We start from the raw sequence: 12,366 nt of genomic DNA, 5'->3' as shown, positions 1-12,366 counted from the left end.
GGAGAAGCCCTCCAGTTGTTAGTTAGGGCTGTACTGTGTATAGTCAGTGCTGGACAGGCAAGGAGTTTTGTTTTGTAAATGTTTTTGCTTATTTTCTTGCAATCTTCTGCAATAAACCTGACCCAGAGTCAGCTTATACCTACCTGCTGCTGTTTGCCTCGTATTGATGGGAAAAGAAGCGTGACCTTTGACTCCAGCAAAGGCGATCCCTAACCAATTTCTTACACTATATATGTCTTAAAATATGATAATCATAGTAGGAATTTGTTTTAATCCACATAATCCCACATAATTTGGAGTCCAGTTACAAAGTTTTTTTGTAAGATGTGTTGAGATATTTAAAGTATCCCTTAGGCATACATTGCTGACCTAGAATCAATATCAACATGATAGGGGCTGCAGCCACTTCAAAGAGTGATTATAAGGGTGCCACAAATATGATAAGGACAGGCCATCAATATCCATAACACTGCAAACCCTTTGAGGTAACTGCACACAATTGTTGAATATTTTCTGTATTTGCCCCAGATTTATTCCTTCCGTGCCTCTGGGCCTGTATGTTTAATTTCTAAATTGATGTCTGGAACCAGAAAAAGGTCAGCAGCATTTTTCTGCTGAAACCCGGTTATGTCATGTGAAGATCGTGTTGGACAATGCTACTACACTAGCCTACTTAAACATATAAAGGGGAACTCGGAGCAAAAATCTGAAAAGTCTTGCAGCTCAAATTTTCCATTGGAAAGAAGATAACATACTGGGGCACATTTACGAACAACAGTGCAAATGGCACTAAATGCCCTTTGCCTGTGTAGTGTGCAGCATGCGCCAGATTCAGGATTTCTGGCGCACGTTGTTCATGACTTTGGCGCCCCTGCACAGCTCCAACAGAATGTGCCACTTTTTTTGGTGCAACTTTTGACATGGGGGCGTGCGACACAATTCTGTTAACCCCTTAATGACCGCCGTATCGGCTTTTTACGACGATCATTAAGGGTACTTCTTCTGAAGAAGATTTCGGGACACCGGGTCTCGCTGGTGCCGGTGTTGTGCTGTGATCTTACAGCCCAGACCCGGCACTAACACAAGCATGACCGCGGCGTGCAAGTGTTTCCCCCGTGGATTGGACCCCACCGGTGTGCTTACCGGAGGATCCGATCCCTCCTGCCGCAGCCCCGGGTTCCGACGAGTGACTCGGGGCTTCCTGCTCCTCTTCTCGCTGGGTTCTGCCTTCCTGGCAGGACCCGGCTGTGAGTAACTGAGCGCGTGTAAAGGCTTGAGCAAGCGATGGGACGATCGCTTGTTCAAGCCAAGAAGTAGAAAATGTAAAAAAAAAAAAAAGATGAAATCATTTTATAATCTAAATAAATAAAATTCCCATAATCTCCCCAGTTACACATGAAATTCAAATAAAGTATATAAAACACAAAAACACGTACATATTTGGTATCACCGCGTCCGTATTAATCTGTACAATAAATCTAAATCAATATTGAACCCGCTCGGTGAACGACGTAAAAAAAAAAAACCTCGAAAAACTTCCCGTAATATACAATTTTTCATCAAACGCCATCACAAAAAATGTTCTAAAAAGTGAGCAAAAAAAGTTACGTTCCCTAATATGATACGACTGAAAAGAACAACTCTTTTCGTAAAAAATAAGCACTCAGCAAGGTCTGACAACAGAAAAATACAGAAGTTATGGCCCTGAAAAGTTGTCAATAGTAAAAACAATGCGATATTCTCCAATATTGGTTTTGCTCAGGAAAATTGAGCAAAGATAAGAAAAACTATATAAATGAGGTATCACCGCAATCGTAGTGAACCAGAGAATAAAGATAAAATATTATTTTTATGTTATGGTGAGCGGGGGGGAAAAAATGCTAAAAATCCAAAATAAAAATTGATGATTTTGTTTGTGTCCCCCTTGAAATAGTTAATAAAATCTCATGAATAAGCTATAGACCCCCAAAATGAATTATCTATACATTGTATCTCATCCCGTAAAAAATAAGCCCTCATATGTTTGCATTACCAAAAAAAAATAAAAATGTATAAGTTGTACAATGTGACAATACAAATCTGCTGTGAATGGCGCCTCCATTCATTCTATACTTGGCCGTGCGCCCATACAGAAGTTTACCACCATATATGGGGTATCAGTAAACTCGGGAGAAATTGGGCATCAAACGTTGCAGTGTGTTTCATCATTTAATTTATTCTGAAACTGTCAGTTTGGCCTAAATGAATGTATTTTCCAAAAAAATTCCAGTTTCTAAATCGCAGGTCCATATTGTTTTAACCCATGTGAAACACTTAAAGGGTTAATAGACTTAATAGAAGTTTTACATACGTTGTGGGGTGAAGTTTCTATAGTAGGGTAATTTATGTGGTTTTACTTTTATTTAGGCCTCTCAAAGTCACTTGAAAGCTGAGTTGTCCCTCAAAATGTGAGTTTTGGCAATTTTCATGAAAATAAGAAAAATCGCACCTACAGTTCTGCGCCTCATAACATCCTAGAAAAGTGAGAGGATGCATAAAATATCATCCCAACATAAAGCAGACATTCTGTCAATGTTAATTATCAAGCTTTTTGGGTAGTTTTACTTCCTGTGTGGAAAGCAGAACATTGTAAACTTGGAAAATGAAGAATTTTTACAAACTTTTGCCAAATTTTCACTTTTTTTCAGAATGAATCGCAAAACTTATCACTTAAATTTTATAACTAACATGAAGTACAATGTGTCACGAGAAAACATTCTCAAAATCACCAGGATATGTTAAAGCGTTCCGAAGTTACAAGCAATTATCGTGAGACATGTCAGATTTGAAAAATCGAGTCTGGTCATTGAGCTGAAAACTAGTGTCGGTGATAAGGGGTTAAATTTGGCGCATAATCCAACTGAGAACTGGAACACCCCTAATTTGTGTCACATGATGCCTAGTGCAGTAGCTGTATGATGGCTTGTTTTCTACATAACAAATTGCACTTCAAAATGGTGGTATTTAATACTCAATGCCATGTACTGGGAAGCGGGAAAAAAATTCCAAATGCATTGAAATTGGTGAAAAAAACGCACTTTAGCTTGTGGGCTTGGATTTTACGGATTTCACTGTATGCCCCAAATGACATGTCACCTTCTTCTTCCTGGTGTATGTGAGTGCAAGTCTTGCAACACAATTTGACTTGTTAAATCCTGTGCGTAGTCCAAATCCGTCGGACCGTCCGTCGGCCCGCCCCCGATTTGTGTCGCGTGAAAGCTGGCGCGATCGCAACACAATCCGATTGTGTGTGGCGCAATTCCCCGAAAACATCACAAAACCTGACGGAAATGCGGCCGTGGGACCTTAGTAAATAAGCCCCAATGTGTTTATGATTTTTAGTGTTTATTTATCTTTAACCCCTTAAAGACTTGGCCTTTTTTAGTTTTTTCACTTCCATTTTTCACTCCTTCAAAAATCTATAACTTTTTTATTTTTCCACATAAAGAGCTCTGTTATGGCTTATTTTCATATGACACAAATGACATGTCTACTTTACTCTTTGGGTCGGTACAATTAAGGGGATACCAAATTTGTATAGGTTTTATAATGTTTTCATACATTTAAAAAAATTAAAACCTCCTGTACAACATATATATTTTTTTTTTTTTATTTTGCCATCTTCTGGCGGCAATAACTTTTTCATACTTTGGTGTACGGAGCTGTGGGTGGTGTCATTTTTTGCGACTTTTGATGTCGTTTTCATTGCTATCATTTTTAGGACTGTGCGACCTTTTGATCACTTTTTATACATTTTTTTTTATATTTTCCAAAATGGCAAAAAAATGTCATTTTTGACTTTGGACGCTATTTTCCGTTACGGGGTTAAACGCAGTGAAAAACCGTTATTATATTTTGATCGGACATTTTCGGACGCGGCGATACCTAATGTGTTTATGATTTTTACTGTTTAATATTTATATCAGTTCTAGGGAAAGGGGGTGATTTGAATTTTTTAGGTTTTTTTCTTTTTTTTTCTTAACTTTTTTTTACTTTTACTATTTTTCAGACTCCCTAGGGTACTTTAACCCTAGGTTGTCTTATCGATCCTACCATATACTGCCATACTGCAATATGGCAGTATATGGGGATTTTACTCCTCATTCATTACAATGTGTTGATAGCATTGCTGGCGGCGATCGCCGTGAAAGCACCCGCGATTGGTGTTAGCACCGATAGCGGGTGTTACCGGTAAGCCTTTGCTGCAAGGGCCGAGCCCTCTCCATGCATCGGAACCTGGCGGGAAGGGGTTAAAAATTCAAATCAACACCCTTTCCCTGAAACTTATATAGTTTCTTTTTATTATAATTTTTTTTAACCTTTTTTCAATTTTTACTATTTTTCAGAATCCCTAGGGTACTTTAACCCTAGGTTGTCTGATCGATCCTACCATATACTGCCATACTACAGTATACAGTATATGGGGATTTCCCTCCTCATTCATTACAATAATGAAAGGGTTAAAACGGGTCTTCCGGAGACCTGTGGCTGTCATGGCAATGGATCGCCACTCCCGATGACATCACGGGGAGCGACGATCTTCGGCAAGATGGCGGCGCCCACGGGTGTTACCGGTAAGCCTTTGCTGCAATATGCAGCAAAGACTTACCGGCTATGGAGAGGGCTCAGCCCGTGAGCCCTCTCCATGGTCCCGCACCCGGCATGTGACGTACTATTACTAAATCACTGCTCAATAAAGAAACAGTATTACTGTATTCTAAGCTTGTAATACTAGACATACTATAAATTATAATAATTCCTGAATGAAAAGTATAAAACATTTTCTTGGGATTTGTATTTTATTTAAATAAACAATCTAGACAACCCCTTTCAATTCTTCGTTCGCTGTCAAACATAGCAACCTTTCGTTATTAAGAAAATTAACACCTTAAGGACATGGCCTAAAAGGGCCTTCAGGATACAGACCTTTCTTACATTTTTTTTTTTCCTGCTTAAATTCCAAAAGATACAACTTTTTTTTAAAATCTGACATGGGTATATAAGGGCTTATTTTTTGCAGGAAGATTTGTATTTTACAATGGATTTATTTTTATGGTGAAAATAACATGATAATTCAAATTTATGAGCAGCTGTTTTGCCGCTTGTTTTTTAATTCAAACATTTACTCAGTTCACTGTACAGTATAATAAACATGATTATTCTATTGGTTAGTATGGTTAAGGGGATACCAAGTGTCTCCATGGTTAAGTGTCTCCATATTCTGAGAGTTATAACTTTTCTATTCCTTAATCAAAAGAGAGTTATTAGGGCTTGTTTATTGCGGCAAAAGGTAGCAGTTAGACTGATATCATTATAGGCATAAGGGGTTAAGTCATCTCTGATACTTGTGTTATTTATATTGTGTGGGAGGTAATTCCATAGCATTAACCCATAATTAAGAGAACCTTACCTGTAGTTGACATTGTGTTGTCATCAACAAAATCTGTCACCTTTGCAATAGCTTTTGTTTTATTTCTGTTTTAGTTGCCTCCGTGCTCTGTGTTGCTAGGTCTCTGCCTCTGAGAACAATCTTCATGCAGGTGGCAGGACAGGAACAATGTACATTCATAGAACAAGGTGAGGTCAGAACACTTGTCATCAGATTTTATTTTTATAGGTATTTGCTGGCAATATCCTGCCTAACTATTACATAGTGTCTTGTAATAAATATAGATGTAGTAATACTACGTAACATCTAGAATTACATAATCATCTTATGTAATTTACTATGTATGTTTTATTTTTGTATACTATTGTGTGGTGAATCCATTAAACCCATGTGCCTCCATATTGGTCATGACATCATCATCTATTAGAATAGAAAAAGATCCGGTGAACACAAACAAAAAAAATTACAAAGCAACAGATTTTGCCAAAGATAGTATACAAATTAAAAGTAATTTAAAAGTTTGTACAATTCTCAAGATATTATTGATGGAAATGTCAGCTTTGCCTGCAAAATATGGCTTCTTGCACAGTGCCCTATGCTGAAATATGAAGAAATTACAGGTGATAAAATATGGGGAATATTTTTTAAAACATTTTTTATTGGTTTTATAACAATAGAAAATTTGACGGACAATATATGCCCCGTGGGCACCTATTACATCTTTTTAGTAACAAATGAACAGAAGGCATGAGGGATATCACAGCAATACCCGACATCAAACTTCTTGCTCTTGTAATTCTGAACATTTGTGACAAGACTGCAGGGCACATACAAACAGGAGGACAGAAAGACAAAGAAAATTTGTATATAACAAAGAGGGCAAAGGGATGATTACTCAATGTCATCTCCTAGTTTAAACAGTAGAACAATAAACAGTAGAACTAGGCCTAGAATTACTAACAATCAAAAATCAATCTTGAAAATATACACTTTGTATCCAAGTATCCCATTGTTTTATGAAAGTATTATAGTTATTATTTTGTAGAGAGATGGCTTTCTCATAACAGCATGTGGTGTTTATTTGGGTGATGACCTCCCCTATGGTTGGCCTTTGCATATCTTTCCAATACCTCGTAATTGCCAATTTTGTGGACATTAGAACCTGTGCTACTATTGTACGTGACTTAAAAGGGATCTCTTTCAGATTTACCGTAATAGAAGAAGTGCTTGCTCTTGTTTTTTTAATCATTTTAAATGTATTAAAGGGGTTGGCTACTTTACCTCATGTGTTTTTAGCATATCATCTATTAAAAGTTTTGCTCCTCTCTCCTGATATGAAGACCCCAGTCTTTTATCTCATCAGCCGGACAATTCCTGACCATAAAATGGCTACAGGAGGGTCATGTGATCTCTGTCTGTCCATGAACAATCGCCTGCGGGGTGACAAAAAATGTGCCGAAAAACCCTAACTCGGCTAATACTCGAGTCAATGACTAAAAACCTTCTGTACTCAGCTTTCCAATGCTACAGCTCATCCGTCTTCAGATTCAAGTTCCGTCTTCGGCTCTCCGCGCAGTCCCATCGCAGCCATCTGCCGACATCATGGTGTGTGTGCCGCCATTGGCACACACTATGATGCCAGCAAGTGGCTGACATCATGGTGTATGAGACAGGACTGTGCGGGGAGCAGAAGACGGAGCTGAAACAAAAGACCTGCGGGGGTGTTGGAAAGGTGAGTACAGAGTTTTTTTTGTGTTAGGCTGGGCAGGGGGGCAGGCTCTGGCTGCAGGCTGGGCAGGGGGGCAGGCTCTGGCTGCAGGCTGGGCAGGGGGGCAGGCTCTGGCTGCAGGCTGGGCAGGGGGGCAGGCTCTGGCTGCAGGCTGGGCAGGGGGGCAGGCTCTGGCTGCAGGCTGGGCAGGGGGGCAGGCTCTGGCTGCAGGCTGGGCAGGGGGGCAGGCTCTGGCTGCAGGCTGGGCAGGGGGGCAGGCTCTGGCTGCAGGCTGGGCAGGGGGGCAGGCTCTGGCTGCAGGCTGGGCAGGGGGGCAGGCTCTGGCTGCAGGCTGGGCAGGGGGGCAGGCTCTGGCTGCAGGCTGGGCAGGGGGGCAGGCTCTGGCTGCAGGCTGGGCAGGGGGGCAGGCTCTGGCTGCAGGCTGGGCAGGGGGGCAGGCTCTGGCTGCAGGCTTGGCAGGGGGGGCAGGCTCTGGCTGCAGGCTTGGCAGGGGGGGCAGCACTGGCTGCAGGCTTGGCAGGGGGGGCAGCACTGGCTGCAGGCTTGGCGGGGGGGCAGCACTGGCTGCAGGCTTGGCAGGCACTGGCTGCAGGCTTGGCAGGGGGGCAGGCACTGGCTGCAGGCTTGGCAGGGGGGCAGGCACTGGCTGCAGGCTTGGCAGGGGGGCAGGCACTGGCTGCAGGCTTGGCAGGGGGGCAGGCACTGGCTGCAGGCTTGGCAGGGGGGCAGGCACTGGCTGCAGGCTTGGCAGGGGGGCAGGCACTGGCTGCAGGCTTGGCAGGGGGGCAGGCACTGGCTGCAGGCTTGGCAGGGGAGCAGGCACTTGCTGCATACTGGTGGGGGGGGCAGGCACTGGCTGCATACTGGGGGGGGGGGCAGGCACTGGCTGGTTATATACTAGGGGCACTGGTTGGCTATATACAGTGGGCCACTGGTTGGCTATATACAAAGGGACAGGCACTGGCTGCATACTGGGGGGCGGGCACTGGCTGGTTATATTCTGGGGGCACCTGACTGGCTATGTTCTGGGGGCAGGGTTCTATTGGCTTTATACTAGGGGCAGGGGCTGGCTATATACTGGGGGGCATGTGACCAATGCATTTCCCACCCTCGGCTTATTCTCGAATCAATAGGTTTTCCCAGTTTTTTGTGTTAACATTAGGCGCCTTGGCTTATACTCGGATCGGCTTATACTCTAGTATATATACGGTAGATGGTATATATACATACAGTTTACACACACAAACACACAAATTAGTATTTTATGGACTCTGATCCAAAACAAATGTGCTATTCCTCTGGTTCTCATTACTATTCCGAATTAGTGTACCTTATATATTTGAGTATAAGCCGAATTTTTCAGCACAGTTTATACCCGGTATATAAAAAAAATAAACGGAGTACTCACCATTCAGACGCCCCGGTATAATCAACAGTTATAATAAGTCAGGTATAACAAGCCAGGTATAGTACGCCAAGAAAACAAGTTTTGCAAGTATGGATAGTCTTGTACACTACATCTTACATAAATAATGAATCCTGTTTAAAATGGCCGTTTAGTGTGACTAAAATAGTCTCTGACAATCTCGTATTGGATGTGATAGTGATGTACACGTAGAGATTTGTATTTACATTTGTGTACATACAATGAATGCAAGGTCCCCACAGTTACATTAAGTGATCTATTGTGTTTTATTTTGGGGTCTTTTTGCCAATTTCCTCAGATTTGGAAAGGTTTTCAGTTTTCAAGTACAATGCACATAATATTAACTCTTTATCTCTGCACTTGTTTTCCATCTTAATGATTTGATTATTTCTCAGTTTTTGTTATGTCAATGCCTTCCACAAGTTATAAAATAGCTGTCACATTTGTAGTTTTTAACAGCACAATTTTGGGTTTGATGAACTTTTTGATGAATACTTTCTGTACAGTATATTTAGATAAGAACACAAATCTGACTTGTTTTTACAAATGGAATTTTGCTGCATTTATTGTGGAACCTGAATAACATAAAAACATTTTTCTCTGGTTCAGTACAACTACAGCGATACCAAATTTATATATACTGTATATATTTTAATTTTAATAATGAAATCTTTTTTAGGGGCTCAATGTACCTGTGTGAGGGCTAATTTTTAGCCTACAGACCTACAAACTGGGGGTTTATTTTGACTGAATATAATTGTCAATTAGGGCATTGTTTTCTTTTCCTTTTTTTTTATAAAGGCAAATGTATTTCATACAGGTAAATATTATTATAGCCTGGTATGAAATACCAATGAGTGTGTGTTTGTTTTTTTTTACATAAACTTAATAGGGCACATTTACTTAGAACTGTGCAAACTGCACTATATGAAGTTTTCCTGTGTATGGTGCAGGGGGTGCCAGATTCAGGATTTCTAGTGCATGCTCTTCATGAATCTGATGCTCCCTGCAATGCCCCCACAGAGTGCACCACTTTTTTTGGTGCACCTTTAACGTTGGCCGTGTGACACAATCTGTTAGACTTTGCATGTTAAATCTGACACACGGTCCGACTGAGCACCAGAACACCCCCTAATTTGTGTTACATAAAGACTAGTGAAGCTGCGCCACAAAAAGGTCATGTGCGACACAAATACCTGTGGAAGCAGTTTGCAAAGTCCTACAGAAGTCAAATTGGTGACAAAACGTGTGGGATCCGCCTCCCTCTACCCTGCCTTCCACCATTCAGTTATTTGTGCTATCTTCCCCCCCTTTGGTGTGGCTACCTTCATGCATTGGTATAGTATAATCGCTTTGTATACCTTGTGGACTTTGTGCATTTTGACTTCTCTGATGTGGTTGGTTCATTGTATTTAGATGCAAGATTTATCTTACATTTGCATGGGCAGGATATAGGGGAGTTTATCTGAATCCCTGCTTCGTAGAGGTGCCCAATGTTTGTTGTAACATGCTTCTTACATCTTTTGTGGTTTTATTTTGTGTGTGTTGCATAATATTTAAAAAAAAGATTTATTTTTTTTTGGTCACTTATTGCATCCTCTTTCTTCTGTTGAGTTATTTGTCCGACAGAAAACTGATGCACAGCCCTTAAATTTACTCCAATTTTTTTGACAATATGTACTTACTTTGTACCTTTTAGGGACCCCAATAGATAACAAGCTCTTATACATATCTGTAAGCGGGAAAAATAAAAAAAGATATGGCTTTTGGGATGAGGGAATTTAAAAAAAAAAGACATATTAAAAATGGAAAAGGGCCTAGTCCAGTGATGGCAAACCTTTTAGACACAGAGTGCCCAAATTACAACCAAAACCCATGTATTTTTCGCAAAGTGCCAATGCGACAATTTAAGCAGTAACTTATTACTCCCTGCTCTTTCGCAGGTTTGAATTGTATAGGCATCTGAGGACACCAATACAGTAGAAAGAAGGAGAAAAAGTTTGGATTATCATGGAGGCTTCCTTCTAGGGACCTGGGCTGCAAGAGGCATTAAGTCATGGCTGACGAACACTGCACCCGTGCCATAGGTTCGCCACCACTGGCCTAGTCCTTAAAAGACATCTACCACCAGAATCAATGATTTTATACCAAGCACATGGACATACTGGTGTGTGCCCTCTCTGGGAAGACCCACTCTTCTTTTAGCTTTTTTTTATGGCCTGGTTTTTACACAAAAAAGCTTGTATAATTATGCAAATAATTATAATTGGGCTCTAAGCTCTATAGATGTTAATGGAGCCTGGAGCCCCTCAGGCTCATTTTCATCATCATCATTTTTTTTTTTTTAAACCGATTTTATTAACCGTAAGCATAGTACATACAGTCCAGGCTTTTTAAAAGTCTGGGAGTACACAACATTAAAATTACATTCGGTGAATAATGTAGTGTTCATGACAATTACTTGTTACATAGTCGATAAAGTGGTGTCTCCAAAGAGCAGAATTGTGGTGTCTTATTTCCAGCAATCTGCATGTTACGTACAGAGTTGGCTAACTTAAAATACAAAAGAAAAGGAACAACCAAAAGATAAGAGAACTACTCAGAACCGAGGCTAGGTTTCGCTCATTGCGGTCAAAACATTTAGCATAATTCAACTGTCAACAATTATCTGTTGTTAGTTAACCTCTCATTTTCCTTTGACCTGTGATCTTTAGCCTTATCAACATTTTAAGATTAAGTTCAGAGGCTGTTCAATTATATTATATCCGTTGAGGTAATAGCTGTAGAGTTCTAATTCAGAGTCAGATTATGTAGTGGAGTTTAGGGCATTCATTGCCTGCCTAAATCGTCGAATAGAGTAATTTGTATCACTAGACCCGCACCAGGTTCCCCATATTTGTTCAAATTTATCTGGACGTTTCTGGTGTTTTTACAGCAGTTTCTCATGCGGTATCATTTGATTAATTTGTGACTTCCACAGCGACTTATTTGGGGTCTTGGTATCATACCATCTTAGGGCAATGCACTTACAGGCCATAAATAGAGTTTCCCTTAGGAATATAATTTGGAAAAGGGACAAATCTTCTTCAGGAAGAAGGCCCAAAAGGCACCACTCGGGGATGAGTGTATTAATTTGGTTCTGAAGTCAACCACTTCTTTCCAAAATTCTTTTATAGGTTGGCAAGTCTAACTCATGTGCCAAAAGTTTGCTCCCAGCTCCCCACAGCGAGCACAGACGGTCGTAGTGCCCCTGCCCAATTATCATTTTTAAAGCCTTCTTTTCTTAAAGAGGCAACAAGAAAATTGGTTTGCAAAAGTGAGACAGAGTGGAGCGCTAATGGTAGTATTTTGCCCAATATTTTGAAAATATACCAATAGAAATGTCAATTAATTAAATAATATAGCTAATTTATTAGAACTTAAAATATATATATTTAAAAAAGCATTTATACCAATTAAAAGTCCAAATAACGCGTTTCAGGTCGCAGACCCTTTATCAAATTCAGGACTAGAGATGAGCGAACACTAAAATGCTCGGGTGCTCGTTATTCGAGACGAACTTTTCCCGATGCTCGAGTGCTCGTCTCGAATAACGAACCCCATTGAAGTCAATGGGAGACTCGAGCATTTTTCAAGGGGACCAAGGCTCTGCACAGGGAAGCTTGGCCAAACACCTGGAAACCTCAGAAAAGGATGGAAACACCACGGAAATGGACAGGAAACAGCAGGGGCAGCATGCATGGATGCCTCTGAGGCTGCTTAATCGCACCATTATGCCAAAAT

The sequence above is a fragment of the Engystomops pustulosus genome, chromosome 7 (assembly GCF_040894005.1).
Source record: "Engystomops pustulosus chromosome 7, aEngPut4.maternal, whole genome shotgun sequence".
In the NCBI taxonomy this organism is placed as follows: domain Eukaryota; kingdom Metazoa; phylum Chordata; class Amphibia; order Anura; family Leptodactylidae; genus Engystomops; species Engystomops pustulosus.
Note: the sequence above shows the minus strand (reverse complement) of the source record.